At 45.9% G+C, this 26,557-nt stretch overlaps 1 protein-coding gene across 6 annotated transcripts in view; it reads right to left on the bottom strand.

Moving 5' to 3' along the window:
* Nucleotides 1-26,557, bottom strand: part of PRR5 (proline rich 5) — a 149,516-nt gene that overhangs the window by 92,043 nt on the left and 30,916 nt on the right. For 5 of the 6 annotated variants that reach the window (XM_039541786.1, XM_039541770.1, XM_039541764.1 and 2 more), the window contains exon 2: nucleotides 9,610-9,746. The exons of the other annotated variant lie outside the window; for it this stretch is intronic. The gene's annotated coding sequence lies outside the window, so the exon portion shown is untranslated. The remainder of the gene's footprint in view (nucleotides 1-9,609; nucleotides 9,747-26,557) is intronic. 6 annotated transcript variants of the gene reach the window in all.

The following is a 26,557-nucleotide window of genomic DNA, read 5'->3' on the forward strand; positions in this document are numbered from 1 at the left end:
AGGGGAAATTTCTCCCGAAATTTCTCCCCAAAAGGAATTCTCTCTCTCCCAGTCAGAAGTTACTGGTAAGAGACAGATTCTGATACCCAGACTCATCTTGAGTTGCATCTTCCTCCCTGAACAGGAAAGTACTACTCACCATGAGCAGGGGGCTCAGAATCTGGCTCTTAATTTGTTAAACATACTTAGCTATTCTGTCTTTACAGACATTGTCACGTAATTTGGTACCAAATTTAACTGACCTTTACATTTTCAAGCTGATATGTTTAAGTCACTGAGGGGTGGGAAGCATTCTTCAATCCTGAGAAATTTGTGGTTTGTGCCAATCTCTAAAGCAAAACCAGACAAACCAATTTGAATTAGTTTACATCTTTAAAAAATTCAGCTGGGCTGAGTGCCAAGTTTCAGCCTTGATATCTGAAGTGGCTAGGATATTAAATGACAAACACATTTAAATGCCAACTAGGAGGGTTTAGGAAGGGAAGGCTAGCAGACCCTTACCTACAGCAGTGCTACTGGGCTCCACTACTACGCTATTTCATACCCCCACGTGACAAGGTGTGCAGTCATAAAAAAAGCCACACACATAAGACGCAGGCTTGTAGCACCTGACAATTAGAGCAGGAGTTTTTAAGACCCTGTACCCTGCCCTTAGTTTTTCTTCTTATAAAACAACTAATTTAAAGAGACAACAAGTACCTTTTGTCAAATGGGTTTTAACTTTTTATTTGGCTCCCCGCTGCTTATAAAATCTACTTAGAAGTTTAAAACTAGTATTTCTTCCCTGGCCTATTTAGTCCTTTTCCTTCTGGAAGAGATTTTCTCCCCCCTTTTTTTCTTCTTTAAAGTGTCTGAACCAACTGAGCCTTTCAACTAAGGATCATTCACATGGCATCTTTCCTGAGCAGCACTCTCTCCACTGGCTGGATGACTCTGCAGGTCACATGCACTATGGACTTGCCTAGACAGTCGGATAGTGTGCACTATGGGGCTGTGATTTTAAAGGACACTAATGTGTTGAGCATCAACTGGTCCATGTAAACCCCACTGGTGTTCACTAATGGTTCCCTAGCAGTGCCCTTTAACATACCAGTTTAGAAACCACACACTCTGCAGTGCACGGTTACTCCGTGAAGATCAGGGGTTCGCAAACTTCACTGCACCATGGCCCCCTTCTGACAACAAAAATTAATACACAGTCCCAGGAGGGGGCACCAAAGCCTGAGCCTGCCCAAGCCCCGCGGGGGCCAAAGACAAAGCCCAAGCCCCACCATCCCAGGCAGGGGGGTGGGGGCAAAGCTGAAATCCTCCCCAGGCAGAAGGTCTGTAACCTGAGTCCCACTGCCCAGGGCAGAACCCTCAAGCTTTGGCTTCGGCCCCACGTAGTGGGGTTGGGCTCTGGCCTTGGGCCTCAGGAAATCTAAGCCAGCCCTTGTGACCCCATTAAAATGGGGTCCTGACCCGCTCTGCGGTCCCAACTCACAGTTTGAGAACCGCTGGTGTAGATTAACCCTTAGAGCGGCTAATGGTTTTGCTTTTTAATTTCTTGGTCACAATGTTGTATATTTAAGAAAATGACAGTTAGGGTGGGATTTTCAAAAGTGCTCGGCCTTGCTCTAAATCTGCTCCCACTGACTTCAATGTAAAACTCCCTTTGGCTTCAGTGGAGCAGAGCTAGGCCAACACAGAGTGCTTTTGAAAATCCTGTACCTCATAGTCCAGAGGACATGAAAGGAAGGCTTGTAATTTACACAGTGGGATGGAACTTCCTCTGTGAACTTCGGCAAGCTCTGTGATCTCTCTATGCCTCAGTTCAACACCTGTAAAATGGAAAGATAATACTTGCCTGTCTTGTTAATGTAGATGAGATGCACAGATGTCACAGGGGACAATTACACAGAAAACAAATTAATTATCAAATGAGACCGACCAAATGTTAGGCACAAAGTGCACTGAAGCCAATGAAAACACATGTGTGATGACTTCAGCCTGACCTGTTCTAGTAAATGATACACCACATATTACATCAAACCAGTAATTTAATTCTGTTGTAAATATTTACACTTTTTGGAAGCAATTGGTCTTTTATTTGCCTTTTAAATAATTGCCTTTATCATTTTATTTTTTAAATGCACTGAAATTTAAAAACCAACCTAAAAGCCTATGATGGTTCCTAAAAAAAACAGCTTCTTCGGTCAAAGTGATCTAATGGCATGGGTAAGAGAAGGCTGCAGAGCCAAGCACAGCTGTTCCTTCTAGCGGAGCAAGTTTCAAACTCTCCAGCTTGGGTGTCAAAGGATTGCTGTGCTCAGGAAGCCCCCCCTATGCCCCAGCTCAGATTGTGATTCTGGATGCAGTGAACAGAGCTACTTGCTTGATGCTCAGCATAAAATAGGTATGGAGTGCATGGAACACAGGCTCAGCCCTTCTTCCTTCCTGCTCTGCCAGAATATCTGGCCAGATGAATACAGAAGAGTAAACTGCTCCAAAAAGGGGAGTGAAGTGACTTCCCCTCCCCCCACCACCATCAGGGCAAGAGGGGAGTGGAGGAGGAACAGAGAATGTCTGAGTCACGTATTCATTCTCCGCTATACTTTGAAGGTGGTGCAGCTGCATGTTAGCCTCTACTCAGAGCAGATATAACTTTTAGATAATGTTTTCACCTCTTAGCTCATAGAGCTAGTACTTACACGCTAATTCCATGCAAGCACCCCAATGATTCAGAGCCTACAGTCACAAGCTGGGTGTTCCACGTCCTTTTAGGAGGTGCTTTAAACATCACTTAGCAGGAAGTTCCTGTACCTCAGTGAAAAGCTAGCATGTTTGTCAAACCTCCTTTCATTTCATTATTGTTTTGTTCTAAATTCTTCATAATCTGGCATCAGTTCTGGGGGGGAAATGCATTATTCTTAAATTCTGGTTTTCTTATTTAAGCTCCATCAGCCACAGCCACTTCAAACAGTTTACTAGATGAGTCAGCGCAGCTAGCTGGATCGGCCAATTTCATAAAGCTGCAACAGGCTTCAGACTAGTGATGTCAAACATCAAAAGGCTCAGAGATCCTTGTCAAATAAGTTCCCAAAGCTTATCTGAAAATTGTCTCAGCCCTGTGATCTTTACTTAGTCAAATTCCCACTGAAATCAATGAAAGTTTTGCTTGAGTAAGGACTGCCAGAATACATCTTGGATACTGAAATTCACATGAGGTCAGAATTCTGGCAAGATTTTCAGTTCTTCCTGATTTTAGTGAGGGCAGGCATACCTAAACAGCAGCCTTTCTCATGACATTTTGGTTTCTCTGTTTCTAGGCCAAGAAAAGAGGAAAAGGAAAAGGAAAAGGGGATGGGGGGGGGGGAAGAGAAGAAAAGAAAAAGGGCATCAACCACATTTTTCCAAACCTTGGGTCATGTTTCATTTTGATTTTAGTTCTTTGCAGTGGTTTGGCTCAATTCATATTTATTCCATGCGAGCTCAATCCATTCCTGCTTTAGACTAAAGAAGTCCTGCAACCATAAAATTCTTACTGCTTTGCTGGGGATATTGCTTGCAAGATAAATTCAACTGAATTATGCTGAGTTCCTGTTCCGTTCCTCCCAGACAGGTGGGACGCTCAGGACCAAGAACTGTAATTATAGCTGAATGTAAACATACAGCAGGTGGTTAGGACTCTGTAAGAGACTATAGCTTGCAGCAGCCTTTAGGATACCTGCTTAGTCAGACTGACCAGTACAGCTGGTAAAAATAAAATGTTTCCATTCCTGTAAAAGCATCACTTTTTCCTCCCCATTCTGCAGCTTCTGTGTATAGTCAACACAATGAGCCAGCACATCCTTAAGAGAGGAGTAGGGTGGAGAGAGGATGACGTATAAAGTGAAATAAATCTAAAAACAAAATGCAACATCCCCTCAAATAATCCCTCAAATGTTAAATCTCTTTAGATCATGTTTATTTGATTACTCACATATTTTAGAGATTGGCTCAAAAAGAAACACTCCAAGTTCAATATGAATTTATAGCTTAGTCTGTTATAAAGCCAAGAGGCCATTTGTAGAATTCAGCTGTATGCTTTCAAATGTAGATTTCAGTTGCTCCCTTCCTCAAAATTCAGATCCAGGCTTTTGTTTCATGCTCCTCTATTTGATTTTCTTTATTTTATTTAGTACAAGAAATTAACATGCCATTTGAAAGTGAAATATAAATCTCAAATCAAACCACCAAATTTATTCCACATGAGAAAATTTGACAGCTGAAACATTTGTTTTACCATAACACCACCCTTTCCCCACCACACACTTTCAACAGAAAACCTCCCATTTCAAACTTTTTAGCAATTTAAAACATTTTAGACCTGGCTAGGAATTTTGGCTAACTCAATTTTTGGGGTGCAACTTTAAAGACCTGAAAGTGGCCTTAATTTTTAAAAGGTGCGGGGCTCCATACTTTACAAATACACCTCTACCTCGATATAACGCTGTCCTTGGGAGCCAAAAAATCTTACCGCGTTATAGGTGAAACCGTGTTATATTGAACTTGCTTTGATCTACCAGAGTGCACAGCCCCCCCGCCCCCCCCCGGCGCACTGCTTTACCGCGTTATATCCGAATTCATGTTATATCGGGTGGCTGAGGTAGCGGTGTATTCAGGTCACGTGAAGTTGCCAGAAGCCAGGCAACTAAGAACTGAGACATCCAAAATCACTAGTAGCTTTTGAAAATCTTAGTCAAGAGGTTTTTCAAACTATGAATTGACCCCCTCAAAATGTTATGTTTATTTATCTATTTAAGTTTTAGTAAATTGTTAAATTTCAGAAAGTACTGTCTAGTGATTAGACTAGGGAGATGAGAGAGCCATGATTCCTGGGTAATGGTCCCAACTCCATCACTGACTGAGTTTCTCCAACTCTTGTGCTTTCATTGTGAGTCTCACAATATTTGGCATTATACACAAAGCTCCAGCTCCTGGAGTCCTACGATTACCTGAGAATCTTACTTGTTATCAAAAATGTGTTTCTAGCCTTCATGGTTTTGGAGAAAAGCTTGAAAAACTGTGCCTTAAAAGGATCAGACACCAGAAGGCAAATTAAAAGAACCCAATTGTTTATTTGTTTTTAAATCTTGTGATTTTTCAAAATCAATTTCATGACTTTTTGAGCCCCCATATGATTTTTGAAGGTTTGGGATTGGCACTACTGGTGACTTGTTTTTTTGACTCTGGGCAAATTATTTAACCCTTCTGTGCCTCAATTTGTCCTTCTTTATATAGTCCCTAACCCTATACAAGTTTCTTATACAGACCCTGTTTGAAGTTGGAGAAAAATGTGGAAGTCATACTACTTTTCTGTCCTTGCTTTGTAGTTAGTATTTGAGTGGAAATGAATAAGGTAAATTGAGACAAATTGGAATGATGTTGCAGAACACTCTTTATGTGCCCATTCCTGGTAGTTACACAGCACCTAATGGGTAGAACTACTCTAGAGCCAGAGGTATAATTTCCGATTTGGATAGACATACCCATGCTTGCTTTGATCGAGCCAGTGTGGTAATAATAGCAATGTAGCCAGCACTAAATGGGCAGCAGCAGGGGTTAGCCACCTGAGTACAGGGGGCTGGGTGGGATTATACTTGGGTGGCAAACCTCAGCCAAAGCTAGTGAGGGTACGTCTACCCAAGTCAGAAATCTCATCCCCGGCTGCAGGGTAGTCACCAAAAGGGTTCAAAAGAGCCAGGCTGCTGGGTGGAATGGCAATTCAGTTCAGCAACATGAGATGCCTGTTTTGAAAGAGGCAGTTAAAAAATGATAGTGTTAAATTCCAGCATCTCAAATCCTGTTATGTGTCTGCTTTTCTGCTCAGCTAACCATGACAGCAATATCTTTACCTGACATGGCATGCACACAGTTAATGATTTGCATCATTTGCTGATGCAACTGTTCCAACCTTAGTTGAGCACTGTTTTGTCTTTGGGGTGGTTTTTTTGGTTAACAGGTTGAACTGGAATTTCAAGTAGGTAAATATTTTAGTCGCTATTTCAAGAGATTCAGCAGCGATTTGCCAGCAGCACAAAGGAGTTAGGGGAGAGCGACTAGCTGAATTTCCCTGACCTCACCCATATTGCAGATTTAGGACACTGGGAGCGTATGGCTCTGCAGCCCCCAGCAAGGAGCACTGTGTGGATTAGACCCCTCCATGGAACTTCCTAGGAGAAGGTTGGTTGGGTATAATTTATGGAGAAGGGAGGAAAACAAATAATAAAATAAAAATAGGCAGTATGTCCAGGATCACTTTTTCTGGGTGGGGGTAATGTTAAGGGAGTACAAGGGGTTAGGATTTGAAATGGAATTTTAAAGATATTAAATAAGAGATGAAATGATGTCAATCATCCAGTTGTACACTATGTTAGCTATATAAACCAAGTGTATGATTTATTACTGTTACATCATCCTTCCTCCTGCCTTTGTGAATGGAAGAAACATGGTGCAGTCCTATTTCTAATTAGGCCCCTATCCTGCAAAGATTTGTGCACCTGCCTGACCTTAAGCACATGATAGTCCCATTGAGGAAAATGGGATTGCTCACTTGCTTAAAGTTGAGCACATGCATAAGTATTTGTAATGGTCAGGACCTTAGAATGTAAGCTAATGGGAACAGACACCAGGTTTATATTAGGGAGGCCACTCATGCATCCCCAGAATATTGGACATTTTAGTACTTCCAGGAATACAACGTGACCCCACCAGTGTGGCCTCATGCATGCTATTAGGGGCGGGGCAGCACACTTTATAAAAGGGTGTTCCCCTATTTGATACCATTCAAAACTATGTCCAGTTTTGTTTCACTCCTGAATAGAGGACAAACCTTAGAAAAGCAGGGCTATTGGGTTTAAAACTGGACGAATGGCCTGCCTGGTTCAGATATGTATTCTGTACAATGCCTAGCACCACGGGACCCTGATCTTGATTGGGACTTTGAGGCCCTCCCATACTACAAGTTAATAATAATAAATATAACTATGAAAATATGTGCAGGGGTAGGAAATAAGATCTTACTATAATGCTGCACTTATTACCACAAGCATCACTTAATGTCTGGGCTTATTATTGTATTGCCAGCAAGTGAGAAATTACAGGCTTTGCATTGAAGAAAACAACTGATTGTAAACTCCTGGATTCACAGGATGCAGTCTGTCTTTTCATCAACTATTGGTACATTTACTAGACAAACACATCGGCAGGGTGCTCGTAATTTACTTAACACCAACTGTCAAATATTGCCCCCTTTAACAAGGCTCCCTTTTGACAGTCCCTCACTGTAACGTTTTTGTGAACCATGATAAATTAACTGGTTTCACGCATTCTACAGTAGCAACAGATGGCATTTATATGCCAGTTTGTTTACTGCGCAATTTAGAGTTAATCATGAAAGAAGATTTTTAAATGCAAAAAGTTTCAAAACTAAATAATGCAAAGATGGTCTGTTCATAGTAAAATCATTCTAAAGGAGATCACTGCTAGGCAGTGGATAAGTACAAGACTCGGTCCCTATTTAGTCCACCCAGTAACGACTGAGTTATTGTAGCACCAACATATGCCATCACTGTTGCTTTTACTTAAACTTTACAGTGAATATTAGTTTTGGGGACAGTTGAAAGACTAGCAGACATGGCAATGAAAGGTCTCTGGTTTCCCACAGAACAGGATCAACATGGACAGCAGAAGTACAACTTTCCCCATAATGGCTTGTCAGTACTGTCCTGCCTCAAGAGGAATCACCTCTAAGAGTGAGAGGGTCCATGCCCATTCTGTCCTTGACTTGAGACTACCAATAAACACCAGCTGTGACATGGACCCCTGTCTGCTACTCACAGTGCCAACTCATTTCACATGGGGCCACTGGGCTGGCAGTAACCTTGAAATCCTCACATGAGAGGTGCAATACAAGTGCAAAGTATTACTATTACTCTGAGAAGTCTGAGTTAGATTCTCAGGTCTGAGGGGCTAAATTCTGGCTTTATACCACATCTCTGTATTGGGCATGGGGGAAATCCTCCTCAGCTGACAAGCTCTGTCTGCTGGTATCGGGGACTGGAGGCATCACTCTGTCTTTACCCAGCACGGCCAGAACTGCTATTGGCACTAATCAGAAGCAGTCCTTCAGACAGGAGCACACAAGGACAACACCTATAGCACGGGATGAACAAGAAGAGAAGGTTTTTTGAATGCTCCCACTGCACAAGGGCCAGTCACAATGTGGACCTTGATCACTTTTTCCTGAGTGCAGGGACTGTGATTGCACCTAGTTCTCATGGGGAATGCACAAGGGGTTGAGGAGGCTCCTACTTGGAACACCCGCAGTCACAATCTGCGTTAAATTATTTAATTGAACATAACAATACAAGACTCAATTTACCATCCTGATGTTGAGTAGCACTTATACTCATGAGCAGTCCCCACTGAGACGGTCACATTATATATATGGAAATCTAATCCTCACCATTGGAATTAACTAACAAGGAGAATGAATGCAATCTGGGTGAGAAATGTCACCAGGAATGCCCCAGCATTTATTGCCTGATATAAATTCAGAATAAAGCATCATGAGGTTGTGTATTACAAGAAAATGTTTAAATATTTTAACAGTGAGAACCTTCAGGGAAGTCTACCACATTATTTTTAAAAAATGAAGCCACTGCAAAATTTAGATTCTATAGTTTGCTGATGAAGTTCAGTCAAATCAGTGGGATAAACTTTCTTTAAGGTCTTCTTAGGGATGAGAAAACCTCAGACGGTTTGGGAAGAAAAGTCATTTTAAAGTGGTTAGTGGAAACTTTTGTCTGAGCAATATTTAATTGCCTAGAAAAATCAGGGAAACTACATGTGGTATCATTGTTAAAAGAAATAAACTGAAAAAGATTGGTAAGGAACCACAGCATATTTCTCTCTATCACACACATACATGCACTCTCTCTTGCTCTCTCCCCTCCCTTTCTTTCTCCCCCATCCCCAGTAATTGATGTTTTCTGAAAATTATTTCAAGAAATCCATAAAATACCCTACCCCCTGAAAACCCTAATCCCAAATGTTAATCTCTTAGACTCAGTTTTAGCAACGCACATGAATGAACTGTGTATTAGTGAACAATGACTGAAATCTTTAATCCAACTCAAGATTGGCTTTATGGTCTACAGGGCCTCCCTCTCCAGCTCAATGTTATAAGGGCTTCTCTGCCCATGAGTTGAATTTATGCAGAGCCCCCGCCCCAAAGTGCAAGGCCTCGACCAATCACTTATGTTCCTTTTTCAGAGAGTTACCTCTAATCCAGCTGCAAATGGATTCACAATTGGGAGGTTACTCGTGCAATTTTTAATTGCTAGAAGGCCAGAACGATACATATTGACATGAGCTGACTTCCAACGTCATATGATACTGCCATGTTATGCACTAATTCTTCAATGGCAGATAATACAATGTGGAGTTGTTGTGGGAGATTGTGCAATATAGAAGTTAACCAGAGTCAGCTCTTCATTTCATCAAAGTCGAGCCCTCTGCAGGGATATTTGAGAAGTGGAAACATTTCAACAGTGAACAATTGGTGTTGCAATGACAGTAGCTTACCTGCTAAAGGGTGTAGAACACAGGACTGAATAGCAGATGTCGAGCACCTCTGCAATATATTCCCAAGTGTCACAGAAAAATTCCAACAGTCAAGAAAATTTGGTGGAAAAGATTAGCAACTTGAAAAAAAGGCAGCTCTGTAAAAGAAGATGAAAAAGAATGTATTGCACATGTTCTGAGATGCGAATTATATCTCAACAGTATGAATAAAGGCTCATATCCATTGTGCAGAGTGCACTATAGCTGGAAGTTCAAGACAGACAAATTCAGAACAGAAATAAGGCATACATGTTTAATAGAGAGGGTAATTAACCACTGGAGCAATTTGCCAAGGGTTGCGGTGGATTCACCATCACTGACAATTTTTAAATCAAGATTGGATGTTTTTCTACAAAATATACTTTAGGAATTATTTTGGAGAAGTTCTATGGCCTGTGTTATACAAGAGGTCAGACGAGATAATCACAGTGGTGTCTTTCTGACTTTGGAATCGGTATGTGTCACAACGCTCTAACACTTTATCACTAAGCTTGGAAGGTTTAAAGTTTTATCGATAAATGTCAGTCAATATCAATTTCAGCATACACACACAAACCAACAAACATATATTTCCATCAATAAGCAAAGTTCACAGATAGAAAAAATAAAAAAAATGTTGTTTGAGAACTTGAGTCAAAATCCAGTGATTTTAGCCTTGTTACAAGTGGACTAGCGAATAAATAGTACAAACCAATATGATTTGTTGATTTAAGGATATTTACTTTATATATTTTGACATGTGAAGTTGACAATTTGTGTTTAAACAGCCTATAAAGCTTTCAGTTTTTGAATCTCAACATTTACTCTCATTAAGCAAATGTCTGATCCCCCACCCAATTTCCAGCAACCATGAACATTTAATAATAAAATTAAAATAAAAACAAATGCCTAAAACCCCAAAATTGTCCTACTTTGAAAATACATTGATAAAAATCTAAAAACTGGTTAAAAATAAATCCCAACATTATCCATCAAAATTATAAACTAATAAAATATCAAATTCTGCCAAGCCTAATTAACACTGATACAAATGGACGTTTCTCTGTTTGCCTCTCCCTTTCTTGCTTTGTCTTCTTTACTGGAGATTTGCTTTGTCTTCTTTACTCGAGATTTGCTCATTAACACCAATGCTGATAGCTACACCCACTGGTAAAAACAAGACCAGTTTCCATTAACACACGCATTGGAAATAACATATGTTCCAAAACCAAAAAGGTGGCAGATGCCCAGTTTAAAACAGACTGGATTGTATGAGATCACAGGCCCAAACCAAAAACCCAAGACAGATTAGACAGACCTTTGACGTGGGTCTGACTGTTGAGATGGTATAAATGTATTTTAAAAAGCTGCTTGAAATTCTGTTATCAGCAATGGCAGACCCAGCATTCTGAGCCCTGCCTTTCTTGAGTAGGTCTTACACTCCCCTTTGAGATTGCTATTAATAAAATCCACAGTCCCAGTCTGGATTTCCCTTCCTCTGTTTTATCTATAAAAACGGAAGCCTATCGCCTTTTATTATGCTACTTGAGACTCTGGCATGAAAGATTTACATTCTTTTAATGTCCTCCCTTTTTGCCTGTCATTGGCAGCTACATATTAATGTTTTTTTTATTTCTGAGCCTGATTGTCCATTGCCTTTAACTTTGTGTAGTCATTTACACCAGTGCAAAGTGGGTGCCAAATGCTACTAAGTCAGAATGATAGTATTTTATACTCAGGGCAAAGTGAATGCAAAAGTAGTTGTAAAACACTATCAACTGTCATTTAGTAGCATTTGCCAATGACTACAAAAGATGCATGGCAATGGAGAAATCAGGCCCATAACATTTATATATTTAACAACAAGTATAATTTATTCTACGAACGTAGTTCCTTCTTAAGCAACCACTGGAGGATTTGTTTGCATTTTTGTTTTATATTAAAGTAGAATTTAGAGACATTTGATTTTCTTCAGATATGAAAAGAATTTTTTCCAAAGGGTGCGGCTTGTTTAAAATATACTTTGCAGCTTCCAAGTTATGATATGAAAATTTGCCTCCCAAAGTTCTTCCCTCCTCTGTAAGGTTAATTATACAGACATAATGCTGTTGTGGGCATTTTTAGAGAGTATGTGAAGGATGATCCCAGTTAGACTGTTTTCGAAGATGCTGCTGTAGAGGAAATAGGATGTTCCCAACAAGTTTGAGAACTTATTATATTTGTTATTTTTATAACGATTTTAAATATAATATATTTTAAATTGCATTTATTTCATTACTTATTATTCCTAAGCAGTGGAGCTAAAGGGGTGTCATTTCATGTCTCTGTTAAGTTGTGCACTGGTTTCCTGACAGGGAGAGATCTCTCTTTTGTTTACTATAAAATAAACTCCTCAAATACAAAGCCAACTTAGGTTTCTATCCAGGACAAGAATTAAGCACCCTACATGACTTTGAGCACCTGAGATAGTCCCATTGACTTCAGTGGGAATGCTCACATGCTTAATCTTAAGCACATGTTTAAGTTCCTTCCTGTTTTGCTTAAGCAGGAAAATCAAAGAAAATTCATGACAACAAAGCTATTATTTTAAAAGATGTTATGGTCAGAAAAGTATACAAGAATAGCTGCTTCTTATGGGTTAAAAAACACAGCTTGGCTTACAGATCCTAGCTTGACTTTTCAATGCTCGCATTTAGAAAAAGCCTCCATTTTGCATATTCTTGAGAAAATCTCAAATTGTGTCAAAGCAAGATAATAAACATATAAAGCCACATTGTCAATTTAGTCACTTTTTAGAGTAGACCAGAACATTACATTAGTTTTTAATTTAAATTAAGCAAACAACTTTAATTATCATAGCTCAGCAATTCTGCCAGTACATTTATGATCAGTGAGTTAAACATGTGTCATTGCAACCCTTTCCATCTTCTATCCTGTACCTCTCCAAGTGCCTAAGTGTGAAGGCAGAAGGAGAAAGAGAGAAAGAATGAACACGATGCTGTGGTACAAGTGAACATAAATTGGAGTTAAGCACATCTAAACAAGTTGCAAAGCAATTGGTGTATTACTCATATAAAAAAAGAATCCATAAAGCCCATCATATATTTTCTTTGATTCCATATTGTTTACAGAGAAACTACCGTAGAAACGTTTTTAAACATTTTAAAATTTTGCTGGTACTATTTATATATTCTTCCACCTTAAAATCAAACTGCCTAAGCACCAGGAGGAGTCCAACAGCACAAAGATTCGAAGAAGTGTAACATGAGAACTAATGTGTTTTACAAACTGCTCAAAATCATCTAAAATACCGTTTTCAGGCATAGCCATGTTGTGGATTTAAGGTCTAATACCTCATGACCAACTAAGGAAAGAAACAAGAGCCCTACATCAGAGGGGGAAAATCCCAAGCTCTTCAGTGGTATAAAGAGCCCATTTCCAGCCCCGGTGGTTCAAAAACTACAGGACCTTAAGTTCTCACTAGTCCAGGACTGAACAATGGCCATCCTGAACCTTCAGCTAGAGTAATTCTAGCAAAGAATTGGGGCAAAGAAGGAAATTGCAACATTGGGGCAAAGAAGGAAATACCTATGACAGGTGATTTTTATTTAATTTGCATTTATTTGGAAGTTTCTCCGATTCAGAACGTGAGAAGTACCATATACACTCGTTCATCAGCCCGTTCGTTTATAAGCCTCCCCCCCAAAATGGACAGGTAAAAATAGCAAAAACTGTATGACCCTTTCATAAGCCGACCCTATATTTCAGGGGTTGGAAAAAAGATGGTTACTCACCGTTGTAACTGTTGTTCTTCGAGATGTGTTGCTCATATCCATTCCAGTTAGGTGTGCGCGCGCCGCGTGCACGATCGTCGGAAGATTTTTACCCTAGCAACACTCGGTGGTCGGCTGGGCACCCCCTGGAGTGGCACCACTATAGTGCCGAATATATACCCCTGCCGACCCATCCGCTCCTCAGTTCCTTCTTGCCGGCTATTCCGACAGTGGGGAAGGAGGGCGGGTCTGGAATGGATATGAGCAACACATCTCGAAGAACAACAGTTACAACAGTGAGTAACCGTCTTTTCTTCTTCGAGTGATTGCTCATATACATTCCAGTTAGGTGATTCCCAAGACTTACGTAGGCGGTGGGGTTGGAGTGAGATGTTGCAGAATGCAAAACTGCTGAGACAAAGGCTGCATCATCTCTGGACTGTTGAACCAATGAGGCAAAGGTGTCGACCGAGGACCAGGTAGTTTCACGACATATCCCCTGGAAGGGTAAGTGAGCCAGGAAGGCAACAGAAGAAGCCTGAGCCCTGGTGGAACGTGCAGTAAGGTGGCTCGATGGAACATGGGCCAAGTCAGAGGAGGTGCGGATGCACGACGTCACCCAAGATGAAATCCTCTGGGAGGAGACAGGTAGGCCCTTCGTCCGGTCTGCCAGTACGACGAAGAGTTGGGGCATTACAAAAGGGTTTTGTCCGCTCGAGATAGAATGCGAGCACCCTACGGACGTCTAGGGAGGGCAAATGTGCTCCCCTCGCAATGAGTGTAGCTTCAGAAAGAAGACCGGAAGGAAGATATCCTGGTTGATATGAAAGGTCGACAGCACCTTGGGGAGGAAGGCCGGACGTGGTCACAGCTGCACCGTGCCCTTGAGAAACACAGTATACCGTGGGTCCACCGTGAGAGCCTGAAGCTCGGAGACTCGTCTGGCCGATGCAAAGGCTACAAGGAAAAACTGTCTTTCAGGACAGGTATATCAGCGAGCATGTTGTCAGTGGCTCGAATGGGGCAGTCATAAGACTGGTTAGAACCAGGTTGCAGACCCAGGTTTTGGCGGGGCGGCGAACTTGGGGGTATAAACGCTCCAAGCCCTTGAGGAACCTAGAAACCACAGGGTGTGAGAATATGGTGCGGCCACTCTCCTCTGGGTGGAAGGTAGAGATGGCTGCCAAGTGTACCCTTAATGATGACCGCGCCAGGCGCTGCTGTTTGAGAGACCAGAGGTAGTCCAAGATGGAATGGATCGGAACCTCGGTGAGAGAAACATTGTGCGTTTTGTAGCTGCAGGAGAAACGCTTCCACTTGGCCAGATACGTTAACGGAGTAGAAGGTTTCCTACCACCCAGGAGAATCCTGTAGAACCAAGGAAGAACAACGTAACTCGGATCGGTTTAGCCACGCAGCAGCCATGCTGTGAGGTGCAGGGATTGCAGGTCTGGGTGGTGAAGTTTAACTCCACCAGAGAGGTCCTTTGGGGCCATCTGCCTGTCCCAAGTCAGGGTAAAGGAGGAGGGTTGGGCGTGGGGCTAGCAACTCCACCCTGTAAAAATCAGCTTGCTACAGAAACGCCAACAATAGAGTTAACAGAGACTTTTAGCCTAGAAAAGAAGGGTCTTCAACTCGAAGATGCATGACGCTGGGTGGTGGATCACCCTTCTTGCAGCCAGGAGGATTACCATCGGCACATGGAACGTGAGGACCAAGGTTGCAGCAGAGATGAGGAGCAACAACCTGACCCTACTAGGCATTAGCGAGACAAGATGGACGCAAGCTGGACAGAGACGACTGTTGACAGGAGAGCTGTTGCTGTATTCAGGACATGAAGAGACACCACACACAGGGAGTAGGCTTCATGTTGTCCAAGCAGGCACAGAGAGCACTGATTGGTTGGGAGGCACATGGTCCCAGGATCATCACAGCATCCTTCAGAACTAAAATGAAGAGGATTAAGATGAATGTTGTTCAGTGCTACGCTCCAACCAATGACAGTGAAGAGGAGGACAAAGACTACTTTTACAACAGACTCCAGAAAATATTAGAGACTCTCCCAGACAAAGACATTACCATCCTTATGGGAGACTTTAATGCCAAAATTGGACCTGATAACACAGGATACGAACAAGTCATGGGGACCCATGCTCTGGGAGAGATGAGTGAGAATGGAGAGAGATTTGTGGATCTGTGTGCACTTAACAACCTGGTCATAGGAGGTAGCATCTTTCCGATCCACAAGAGTACCTGGGTATCGCCAGCAGGCATGACAGAAAACCAGATCGACCATGTCTGCATTAGCAAGAAGTTCAGAAGATCCTTGCAGGACGTTAGAGTTAGAAGAGGAGCAGGCGTGGCGTCCGACCATCACTTAGTGGTGGCCAGATTGAAGCTGAAGCTGAAGAAGAACTGCAGACAGAAGTCAACCTTCTGAAGGACCATAAGACCAAGGAAGATTTTGGATTGACGCTGAAGAATAAGTTTTCAGTACTACAGGATCGGTCTGAAGAAGAGGAAGACAGTGTACTCAACAGATGGCAGAAAGTGAGAGACACACTTAGGTCAGCATGCCAGGAAGTGCTTGGAATTAAGAAACACCAGCAGAAAGAGTGGATCACAGCAGAGTCCTTGACAAAGATAGAAGACAGAAAGAAGAAGAAGGCAGCAGTCAACAACAGCAGGACTAGAGCAGCAAAGCCAAAGCTCAAAAAGAGTATGCTGAAGCCCACAGAGCAGTGAAGAGGAATATTAAGAAGGACAAGAGAGATTAAGTGGATGGACAGGCAGCACAAGCATATCAGGCAGCATACAGCGGTAACATGAAACAGCGCGACTGTCTGGAAAGTTCAGCAAGCCAGAACGTCCCGTTAAAGACAAGCAGGAAAGTCTATAACAGGAATAGAACTACAGATGAACAGATGGGCGGAGCACTTTGAGGAACTCCTGAACAGACCAACACCACCAAATCCACCAGACATCGACCCAGCCAACGAGGACCTCCCAATCAATTGCGATAAACCAACCAGAGACGAGATCAGAAAAGCCATCACCATGATGAAGAACAGGAAGGCGGCTGGACCTGACGATATCCCAGCAGAGGCCCTGAAAGCAGACCTGGATGCTTCAGTGGAAATGCTGTACCCCTCTTTGAGAAAATATGGGAAGAAGAAGTGATTCCGCTGACTGGAAAGAGGGATATCTCATCAAAATCCCCAAGAAAGGAGACCTCAGCAACTGTGCCAACTATAGAGGAATCACACTCCTGTCGGTGCCAGGAAGGTCTTCAACCGAGTCCTCTTAGAGAGAATGAAGGATGATCCACAGCTACGAGATGAACAGGCAGGTTTCCGGCAGAACAGATCATGCGGACCAGATAGCAACGCCCGCATCATAGTCGAGCAGTCTATGGAGTGGAACTCCTCGTTGTACATCAACTTTGTTGACTATGAGAAAGCATTCGATAGCGTGGATCGAGAGACCCTCTGGAAGCTCCTTCGGCACTATGGCATCCCAGCAAAGGTGGTCAACCTGATCAAGAATTCATACGACGGCATACACTGTAGAGTGATCCATGGAGGGCAGCTCACAAACAGCTTCCAGGTGCGAACCGAGTCAGACAAGGATGCTTGTTGTCACCACTTCTCTTTCTTCGTCATCGATTGGATTATGAAGACATCCACTAATGGAATCCAATGGTCATTGTGGACCCAGCTTGATGACCTGGACTTAAACAGCAGATGCAAGAGAAGACCAACGAGTGGCAGCCACGTCATCACAGGTTGGCCTCAACATCCACAAGGACAAGACCAAGATCCTTAGGATCAATTCCATCAGCCCAGTCACACTGAATGGAAGCCCCCTGGAAGAAGTGCAGTCCTTCACCTACCTAGGTAACATCATCGACCAGCAGGGTGGCACAGACGCAGACATCAAAGTAAGGATTGGTAAGGCAAGAGCAGCCTTCTTACAGCTCAAGAACATCTGGAGCTCCAGAGAGCTGTCTTTGGCAATAAAGATTCGACTGTTCAACTCCAACGTGAAATCAGTCTTACTGTATGGAGCTGAAACCTGGAGGACAACCAAAACAACCACCAGGAAGATCCAGACCTTCATTAATAGCTGCCTCAGAAGGATTCTCCAGATCCGCTGGCCAGACACCATCAGTAACATCCACCTCTTGGAGAGGACCCATCAACTCCCAGCAGAGGAAGAAATTAGAAAGAGAAGGTGGGGCTGGATAGGACATACACTACGCAAGCAGCCAACCAACATCACCAGACAGGCACTGCAGTGGAACCCCCAAGGCAAGCGGAAAGAGGCGCCCAAGAAATACCTGACCTTCAGGTTGATAGCAAAAAAATGGGCTATACCTGGAACCAGCTAGAGCGAATGGCCCAGGATAGAAGACTATGGAGATCTGTGGTTGGCGGCCCATACCCCGGTTGGGGTGACGGGCATGAATGAATGATGAATGTGGTGAAGTTTGCCGAGATCCTGCGTTATGAGGTCTGGGCAAAGAGGCAGGGGAATCTGGTTGGCTACCGACAGGTCTAGCAACATGGTGTACCAGTGCTTCCTGGGTCACGCTGGAGCAATCATGATCAGGTGCGCTCTGTCCCTGTGGAGTTTTAGCAGGATCCTGTGAACCAGCGGGAACGGTGGAAAAGCGTACAGCAGACGGCTCGTCCATGGCATCAGAAAAGCCTCCAAGATTGAGCCCGGGGAGAGGCCTTGGAATGAGCAGAACTCTCTCTCTTTCTGTTCTCGCGAGAGCGAAGAGGACTATGTGGGGAAAGCCCCACTTCCGGAAAACGGAAAGGATAACGTCCGGAGGAATCGACCACTTGAGAGACAGGAAGGATCTGCTGTGGTGATCCGCCAGAGTGTTCCGGACCCCTGGGAGAAAGAACGCTACCAGGTCTATCGATTGGGCTGTGCAGAAGTCCCGGAGTTGGATAGCTCCCTGCAAAGAGGGGAGGACCGTGCTCCTCTGTGCTTGTTTATGTAACACATGGCCGTTGTGTTGTCCGTGAACACCGAGACACAACGGCCTTGCAAGTGCTGCTGAAACGCCTGGTACACAAGGCAGACTGCTCTCAGCTTCCGGACATCAATGTGCAGACCGAAGGCCGTGAGTGCGAAACTGACCCAGGTGAGCCCACCAGCCGAGAGATGGGGCGTCCGTCATGAGGGACACCGAGGGGTGAGGTGGATGGAACAGCATCCCTGCACACACCAGGGAGGGCGTCGACCCCCAGTCGGGGGAGCCTAAGACGCTCGGGGGGATCGAGGCGACCATGACTATGCTGTCTCTGCTCGGGTGGTACACCGAGGTGAGCCATGATTGAAGTAGACGGAGGTGAAGCCTGGCATGATCGATTACGAACATGCAGGCAGCCATGTGACCCAGGAAACCTAGGCAAGTGCGAGCCAAAGTTGTCGGAAAAGTCCGTAGACCTTGTATAATTGTTACCATCGCGTGAAACCGAGGCTGAGGTAAGCAGGCTCTGGCGAGACTGGAGTCCAGGATGGCCCCGATGAATTCTATTCCCTGTGGGGGAATCAGAGTGGATTTCTCTATATGGATCATCAGGCCTAGACGCAGGAATAGATCCTTGTTGACACCCACATGACTGGTAACTTGGGCCCCGGTGGTCCCTCGAATGAGCCAATCATCTAGATACGGAGAACGTGTATCCGACGGTGGCGGAGAGAGGCGGCGGCTACAGCCATGCACTTTGAGTACACTTGGGGCTGTATAGAGGCCAACCGGGAGGACCGTAAACTGGGCATGATGATGGCTGGCCACAAACTGGAGGTACCTTCTGTGTAGAGGATAAATGGCGACGTGAAAATACGCGCCCTTCATATCGAGGGCAGCATACCAGTCTCCGGGATCCAAGGATGGGATGACGGTCCCCATGGATACCATGCGGAACTTCAGGTGTATCATGAACTTGTTGAGTTCCCGCAGGTCTAGGATAGGTCTGAGACCTCCCTTCGCCTTGGGGATTAGGAATTAGAGGGAGTAGAACCCTTTGTCCCTTTCGTCCTTTGGTACCTCCTCTATAGCTCCGATGGTAAGGAGCGTCCGCCCCTCTTGCAAGAGGAATTGCTCTGGGGTCCTGACTGACGCCTACGACTGTCTCAGTGACGCCTGCTGGCAAAGTCCTGTCTTTGTCTAGGTGCAGGGTAAGGGCGGTGAGGCTGGGGGCGGAAAGGTCGGCGCTGAGTCACCAGCATGTGCATGCCGAGAGGGAGCGCACAGTGACCTTGCTGTCCTTTAGGCTTTGCAGCATAGGGTCAGGGTTTTTTGTTTTTTTTTTTGAGAACAGGCCTTTGCCATTGAAGGGCAAGTCCTGTATAGCATGCAGCAGCTGCAAGGGAAGGCTCGATAACTGGAGCCATGAAATGCGCCTCGTGGCAACACCCGAGGCCGGAGTCGTGGCTGCGGAGTCAGCTACATCCAACGAGGCCTGGAGGGAAGCTCTCGCCACCTTCTTGCCTTTTTCCAGGAGGGCAGCAAACTCTTAACGGGAGTTCTGAGGAACCGGCTCCGTAAATTTTGCCCACCGCCGCCCATAGTAGCGGCTAAGCAGGGCTTGCTGGTTTGCTACGCGAAGTTGCAGGGCCCCTGCCAAGTACATCTTATGGCCCAGTAAGTCCATTCGCCTAGCCTCCTTGGATTTAGGGGTTGGTGCCAGCGGGCCATGGCGTTCCGTCTCATTGACGCACTGGACGACGACAAGGGAGCAGGGGGAGGGTGGACATATAGGTACCCGTAGCCCCTGGAGGATACCATGTACATGCGTTCAACTCCCGTGCCCGCGGGTGGGATAGTAGCTTGAGACTGTCAGATGGTATCCGTATTGGCCTTGATCGTCGGCATGAACGGTAGGGCCACTCTAGTGGGGGCGTCAGCCGACAGAATGTCTACGACCGGATACCGTATCTCCGAGACTTCCTCCACTTGGGGATTCATATTGAGTGCCACCCGTCTCAGGAGGTCCTGATGGCCCCCCAAGTCGATTAGAGGAGAACCTGAGGAGTACGCTCCTGCCACAGCCTCATCTGGGGAGGAGGAAGAAGAAAGGCTGGGGACAAGCGGGTCCTGTGTGGGCTCGCACTCCTGGACGACCTTCTGATCCGGTGGGGTGTGGGAGTCCGGTGGCTGAACCGGGGCTTCCTCCGTACCGGTCGGAGGGGGGCGGCAGTCGCCTCTAGCACCCAGTGCTCTGACGGAACAGAGCGAGATGGGATCACAGGTAGGCCTTTGGCCTGATGGCACGCCCAAGATGTACAGGGTGACCACTGATGGGGTCAGGGTCCTGGGCCTGGGGCACCTGGAAGACTCTGGTGTGCACATCCGAATCACAGTCCCACGCGTATAAACTGCCTGCGCAGGACGACAGTGATGCATGTTTCGATGGCTATGGAGGAGCTAAAAAGCCCTGGGCAGAGTCTCCCTCTCTAGCTGACATCGCTCGACACGGCACCGGGGGTCGGTACCGGGAGGCATACCGGTACCGGGAGCAAGAACAGGACCTGCGACCAGAGCGGTGCCGGGAGGTCGACCGAGATCTCGAGGCTCGATGTCGGGAGTGGTGACGGGAGTCCGGTGCCTGGAGCGGTGCCGGGAGCTGGATCAGCACCGAATGTACCGGGCTGGCGAACGGGACGCTGATTGGTGCCGCGAGTACGACCGGTACCGAAATGAAGAATGGTGCCAGGACTGCGAGCGGCGTCAGCACCTGGATTGGCGATGGGACCGAGAACATCTGCGGGACCACGATCGTGAAAGGTGCCGCTCTGCGGTGCCAACGCAGGGTGGTCTGATGAAGGCAGGCTTGCCGATCGACTATATAACCCGCACCGGCGGTGCCGGGGGTTGAGGCAGCGCAAGCGCTGTCATTGCAATCAACTTCCTTGACGTGGAAATGTCTCCGGCATGGAGGGAATAGTGCGCTCAACCATGGCTCGCACCGGGGAGCATTCAGATACCGGACTCGACGGCTCTTGCGTGGCCGGAGTCGACGGTGCTGATATTGTCAGTGCCGCGGCAGGTATTGGAGCCGGGCGGTCCGACTTAGTATAGCGCTCGGGCTGCGGAGCAGGCTCGGACGCAGCAGGAGTCCTGTGCCTCCTCATCCTCTAGGAGAGGGATCCGTGCCGAGCGGACGTTGGTGCCGGCGACGGCCGGTGCCAAGAGGCCTTGGCAGTACTGGCGATCCGGTGCCGAGGGAGCGCTTCTTGAAGACTGACCAGCGCTCGGTGCCGAGAGCGGAGGAGTAAGGGCTGCCTCCCTCAGGAGCTGCTTGAGACGAAAGTCTCGCTCCCCTATTGTTCTCGGCTTAAAGGCCTTACAAATGCGGCACTTATGTGTTAGGTGAGATTCCTCGTGGCACTTAGGAGAGGCTCTCTTGTCGGCATCGGCTTATGGCCGGCCGAGCACGGTTTGAAACCCTGTGAACCAGGCATAGTACCCGGCACCGGGTGCGGGGAAGGGGATAATCCCCGAACCCTTGTGAACTATATACACTAACTATACTAAAAACGAATAAAGTTAACTACAACTATATAAATCTGAATTATATATACAAGAATAAACGGAAGAAACTACGAGTAGCTAGGGAAGAGGAGGTCAGCTAAGCCGCGCTCCACTGTTCCAACGACCGACACGGGCGGTAAGAAGGAACTGAGGAGCGGATGGGTCGGCAGGGGTATGTATTTGGCGCTATAGCAGCGCCACTCAAGGGGGCGCCCAGCTGACCCACCAAGTGTTGCTAGGGTAAAAATCTTCCGACGAACGTGCACGCGGCGTGCGCACACCTAACTGGAATGCATATGAGCAATCACTCGAAGAAGAACTTTGGCTCCTGGCCCATCAGGGTAAGCCGCTGGTGGGTCGGGACGTTTTGTTTACCTGGAGTGTCTGCAGGCATGGAGCCCCTCAGCTCCCTGTGGCCACGGTTCATCATTCCCAGCCAATGGGAATATATATATACACACATAATCATACATACATATAAAATCAATATGTCTGTATTTGAAAATAAATTACAGTGCATAATATTTTTTGACTGGTGGCACCAGGCTTATTTTTTCAGCATGAACCAATTCCATCTTGGTGGGTTGTCAGTTCCTGCCCAGGACTGGAATAAGCAAGAAGTGTTGCAAGTCAGCACTGAGTTTAATTGAAAGTGCTGCACACACCATGCCTATTGCCTACTTCTAGTAGTCAGAGCAATCACATACTTTCTAATTTCTGCCATCTGGTGTTAGTGTATGTGATGTTCAATCCAACAAGGAGTGACCAGCACACAAGCGCTTCCATTTCAGTGGCTGTGGTATAAAAGCATGCAAGCAAAAGAATAAACAAATGGACATGGTAATTGAAATTAAACTACAATAAACCTAACAGTCTGGAGTAGCCAAGGTCTGCTGCATGAATGTCTGCACCAGCAACACCACACACCTGTTTCTACTGGAGATTTTACTGTCAGTGCATGCCCAAATTAGCACTGAGAGAAGTGGTATTATGAATTACATTAAGGTCTGGTCTACACCAGAAGGTTTTGCCGGCATAGCTATAGATTAGCCATATGAAAAATTACATAGGTATGCCAGCAAAAGCCCTAGTGCAGATGTAGTTGTATCAGCAATCAAGTCCTTTTGCTGGCATAGTTTATTTTGTTTGGGGAACTGGGTGCAAGCTATATTGCAAAAGAACTCTTTCGCTAGTATAGGCTGTGCCTCCATTAATAGAGTTTTTCTATTAACAGGTAGCCCTACCAGCAAACCTGTTCTAGTGTAGACAAGGCCATACAGTGGGGGAAGGCTGGAATGCAAGCACAGCGCATACTAGCTGTGCTCTCCACTTTGGTCCGTTGAGTCGCACAAACGGAGATCCTACTTTGTAGAGGTGTCTGCATATTCCCATTTGTGGGGTGTGCCTCCTGTTGCTGCTGACCTTTAAAAGCCTTCTAATAAACTACAGGGGGTCCTGGGTATACGTCGAGGTTGCATTCTTGAAAAGGGCGATGATACCGAAACGACGGATACCCAGGAATTTTTCCCCATAAGAAATAATGGAATAAGGGAGGGGATGAGTTCACAATGTCTCCACACTCGTCTATGACGATGCTCTTTTCACCTAAACAGTGTACCTTTTTAAAATGACAGGTTATACAGTACACATTTTACACATAAAACATCGAATAAGGTAATGTATAACCCTACTCAGACCGTTCAAACACACAGAACATTTTAATACAGTAATATAAAACAGTGTCAATTACGCTTAACTTAGGTAGGGGTGGCAGCTGGGTTTTCTTGGGCTGGCTTTTCCTTGGCTGGCTTTTCAGTTGCAGAAGTCCCAAAAAAGGATTTTATCAACGTCTGCTCTCCTGCATGAATCTCTGAATGATGGATCTCCCTGTAGCAAGCCACTGCTTCACTGAGAGCCCTGGAGACTTTGGCAGAACGTTTACGAAAAGGATCACCACTCTGTATGATTTCCATCGTATCATCTAGCAATCCAAAGAAATGGGAGAGATTCTTTGTCATCAGACTCCTGGCTTCCTGCCCTTCGTTGTCATCATCATCATCCTTACTTTCTTCGGATATCTGTTGTTGGTCCAGCTCAATCAGTTCCTCATTTATCAGTTGCTCAGCGTCAGACTCCAACAACTCCTCTACATCCTCCTCCTCCACCTCCTCGAAGCAGACATCCTTCACCAACCTGACAATTTCTTGCTGGAGTACAGGAACGGCACCAAATCCCATGAAGCTGTGGACAGCATCTGGCCAGGCACGGCGCCAAACACCATTCATACATTGCGAAGTGACCTCCTCCCACAACGCATTAATGTTTTCCACGCTGTTCAAGATGTTGTAGGACTTCCAAAACTCCTTTACACTGGGCTTTCCTTCACCTGCTGTCTCCTTAATCAGCATGGAGAATGTCCTCCGTAGGTAGTATGCCTTGAATGTGGCCATTACACCCTGGTCCACAGGCTGCAGCAACGATGTGATGCTGGGGGATAAAAATAGGACCTTGATGTTCAGGCAGAGGACTTTATAGTCCAGTTTGTGGGCACTTGCATTATCCACAGAAGGAGAATCTTAAAGGCCAAATTTTCCTTTTGACGGTAAGCCTTAAATTCAGGGACAGCGTGGTCTACAAACCACTCACGGAAAATACTGCGTGTCATCCAGGCTTTCTGTTCGATTTCCAAATTACAGGGAGACGAGACTTGACATAGCCCTCATTGCTCTTGGGTTTTCACTGTGGTAGACAAGCAAGGGCTTCAACTTGTAATCGCCTTCTGCACGTCCCCCAAGCAGAAGGGTGATGCGGTCTTTTGAGGCTTTGAATTCAGGAGCAGTCTTCTCATCACGAGAAATGTAAGTCCTCGTTGGCATCTTCTTCCAGTAAAGGCCTGTCTTGTCGACGTTAAAAACTCATTTTGGAGAGTAGCCATCTTCTGAAACATTACAGCCACTTCTTCATCTGCACTAGCCGCTTCCCCTGTGAGTTTTACATTAAGTAGATTGGCACGCTTCTGAAATCTGTGGAACCACCCATGACTAGCACTGAAGGTCTCCTTTTCCGCTGTTGATCTCTCTCTCTCTCTCTCTCTCTCTTTCTTTTAAATCATTATACAGGCTTTTGGCCTTCTCCTGAATCAAGCTTAAACTCAGAGGCATTTTCTTTAGATGGAGGTCATCAATCCAATCAGCCAGCAAACGTTTCATCTTCTCCATCGTACTGCTTCTCTGTTTCGTTATCTTCATTGATGACAATTTCATAGCACTTCTAGTGCTTTCACAAATTCGATCAGCACTCTTAAAAATTGCGTGTACCGTCGTAGCTGGCAAATTGAGAATACGAGCAATGTCGGCTGCATGCTCACCTCTTTCAGTACATTTTACAGGAGGTCCCCGGTATACATCTCCCCCTTCTCCATGGTTTCACATATCCGTCGCTCATCAATAGGGGAACATGTTCCGATTCACGTCGGTCCCGATCCGCATGTCTGTCGTCTGACGTGCACATGATGGATATACGGATAGGGACTGACGTGAATCGGAACACTTTCCCCTATTGACGAGCGATGGATATGTGACAGATATGCGTAGCCACGCGTGGGCCGCAGCCCACCCACTTAACATCCAGGTCCACACCCCCAAAATCCCGGCTCTGCGCCCGCCCCAGCACTTGCCTCACACCACCCGCCCGGCGTTCCAGCCAGGAAGCGGGGTCAGGGTGCAGGGGCTTGCCCAGCTCTGGCGCTAAGCGGGGTCAGAGGCTTGCCCAGCTCCTCTTGCCCAGCCCTCCTTCCAAGCCCCCGTGCCCCCGACTCCCTGGCTGGAGCACTAGAGCTGGCAAGTCCCCTTGCCCCGATCTCACTCCCCAGCAGGAGCGCCAGGCAGGCATGCGCCCCAATCCCGCTCCTCGGCAGGAGCCCCAGCTGGGCAGAGCGGGGCAAGCCCTGAGCGTGGGAGAGGAGTGGGTGGGGATGTGGGGGCACACATTTTTCTCCCCCCCCCCCAATTTTTCCAGGAGCCTTTGGCCAGAGCGTCTATCACCCCGCTCTCCCCTGCAAGGCCAGCTGGAGGGGGAGGAAGGCAGCCAGATCGCTCCTACCCCTCCGCCCCCCACCCCCACCCCCTGTCATTGCCTACCCACCCAAGTGTCCCCTCCTGCCTACGCCACTGCTGTATCAGCGGTTCCCCGGTATACGTCGTTTCAGTATCTGTCGCCCTTTTCACGAACACAACCCTGATGTATACTGGGAACACGCTTTTAACCACAATACTCGCTCTTTTCTTTTTAATAAATCTTAGTTTAGTTAATAAGAATTGGTGCTAATCGTATATTTGGGTAAGATCTGAAATATTCACTGGGAACATGCTGTATAACATCTAATTTCACTTCTACTGTTACACTTTTACGTTGCCTCTTAGGCACAGGCCCACTCTTAACACTTTGAATGCATTTTCCACTCATGATGGGTAGTACTGTACTGTACAGTACTGTACTCATGGCCGCCTCACCTCTTCCCCCACCCCCACCCCGCCCCTTCCCGCCCAGTTACGCCTGCTCCTCCCCCTCCCTCCTGCACCTCCTAAATGCTGCTGAACAGCTG

Source organism: Mauremys reevesii, linkage group 1 (genome assembly GCF_016161935.1).
Source record: "Mauremys reevesii isolate NIE-2019 linkage group 1, ASM1616193v1, whole genome shotgun sequence".
NCBI classification, from domain to species: domain Eukaryota; kingdom Metazoa; phylum Chordata; order Testudines; family Geoemydidae; genus Mauremys; species Mauremys reevesii.